Here is a 2,337-nt window from a genome sequence, read left to right on the forward strand (position 1 = left end):
AACAGGGTAAGCCAGTTTCCACCATGTTGGAGGTGGCTACTGTCAGATGACGAGGATATGCTAGTTTAGCTGCTCTCTTTCAGAGAAACAACGATATGGTCGAGACCCTGGATTAACAGACATCTGGGCCCCGTGTCCTTAAAGCGCCTCAGCTTGGGAGTGCTGATCTAGGCCCTTCAGATTTGATTCCTTGATATGATTATACGGACAGGTAGGGTCCCGATCCTAGATCAGCACTCCTAATTGGAGACGCTTCGTGGATACAGGCCCAAAAGTAGAGAAATGTCATGCATAACTAACCTATTTGGGAATATAAGTAGTGTGTGACATTAGTCATATAGGCTACAATAGTTGACACCACCTAGTGTGACAATTTAGGACTATGATAGTAGTTGATCCCTCAGATATTTCACCAGTCAGACTGGGGTGGTCACCCAGGTAAGAGCCAGACAGCCTGAAGGTCTTCCTAATAGGGCACAACACCACCCTGACGCCGCTAACGCTAAATGTCCACACGCCTTGTGTGTCCGCCCAATTTAGAGTAACCAAAAATAACCCTAAAGCACAAGTCTAACACAATTTAATTAAAATGTTTGGTTGTCAGACACAGGAGAGTACAGTATAGCTAGGCTAAGCGCTGCAGTGTAAGACATTGATGTTATTGATGGTTATAATATCATGAGGATTATGCTTATTGGTTAGGTGGTTGCCATGGCATCATAACATAGCCTCGGCAAAGAGCTCTAAATATTTGTATTTATTTTGTGGGTTTTGACTGCTCTATATCCTGTGGTCTTGACTCTCAGAGTTGCAGGATTGTGATGAAAAGTCTATCTTTTGGCTTGATAGCTAGCGGTTTGTCTGGATTCAAAATAATCCGTTTTTTTTTGTTTAATCCGTTTGGAAGGATTACAGCAAGAACTGCATTCTGTAGCTAGAGGTAGCAGAGGATATTCAGGGACCGTTCAGGGAATGCTCCTAACCACTGTCAAGATGTAGTGGCTTTTCAGCAGCTGTGGCCTCACCCAGGTGGGCGCTACATTCCTGACTCCAACCGAGTGACTGACCACTCAGAAAAGCAGGTGGTGCACTGTTGTAGAGCTCTGGGCCCGTTTTTTCAGACTCTCTTCGTTTATCCTTGGCTGTCCCGTCGATGCCCTCTCCCGTGAACCTACAATGACTTTTCCAGCTCAAATTGCCTCAACTTCATCCCAAAAACAGCAGACTTTCAATCGCCATCATTTCAATGTTTCACTTTGTGCGCGCTTTGTGCGTACATTTGAGTCATTTAAATAGGACCATTAGCATTGTCATCCTCAATGATTTTAAACGCATTATCAACATGTGGTTGTACTGAGTTTTAAATGAATCAAATAAATGTTTGTGATTATAAGTGGTCATAGAATGCTAAATGTCATTCTGGCTCTATGCAGTTGGGTCAACAGAGAGGAGGGGGGAAACAGAAGTGTGGTCACGTTCCAAAAATATAAACACACACACAAAAGGTAATGACGCCTGAATCTGTGGGTGTTTCTGCTGGACTTTCTGTTCTGCACCGAGTGAGGATGGGTAGAGTTGTTCAGAGGGAGAACACACACACCGCTCTGTTCATCGCTCTGCCAGCGCGTGACCAAGTGTTTATCAGTCTCGATGGGCACCACTGCTCCACAACAGCAGAGTGAATGGCATGAGCTTAACACAGTTAGAGATCTAAGTGCTCCCAGAATGTCCTCCGCTTTCCAGAGACGACAAGACCGCCTCCATGTACAGACAGACTTCACAAAGGGGATAGGGGCATGGCCCTATAGACTTCCACAGACAGAGGTGAGACTGATCTCCGTAGTAGGGACATGTTGAGCAGAGCTAGTCTGTCCGGTCCACAACTCTTTTGCACCCCTCCCTCTCTCGCTCTCTCTTCCCTGGCCTCCCTGATCTCTCCTCCAGACATGCCTAGTCCGCTATAGTACCTTCCCCTACATGGCAGCCTCAAACTACCTTCCAATAGAGAGTAGACAAGGGCAGCATTCCAATCAGCATGTTAAAACACTGATCTAAGGCCAGTTTAGCATTGGATAACATAAGGACTCAGGCAGTTTAAGCTGATCCTGAGAAAGAATGCGTCTCCAATAATCCAGCAGGAATCTCCTGGCAAGACGCAAAAGCCCTCGCACAGTGAGTGAGTTGAAGAGCCAGGGTGGATGCCCTATGCTCCTAAAGGGACCAAGAGGATTAAGTCAAGTCAATCCAGTGTGAGGCCTTGGATAGACAACACAGAGAAGGCTTTAAACAGTACAGGAGGAAGGAAGCAACACATTTTCAGTTCAATTAACAGGCCAT

This window comes from Oncorhynchus masou, chromosome 32 (genome assembly GCF_036934945.1).
Source record: "Oncorhynchus masou masou isolate Uvic2021 chromosome 32, UVic_Omas_1.1, whole genome shotgun sequence".
Taxonomy (NCBI): Eukaryota; Metazoa; Chordata; class Actinopteri; order Salmoniformes; family Salmonidae; genus Oncorhynchus; species Oncorhynchus masou.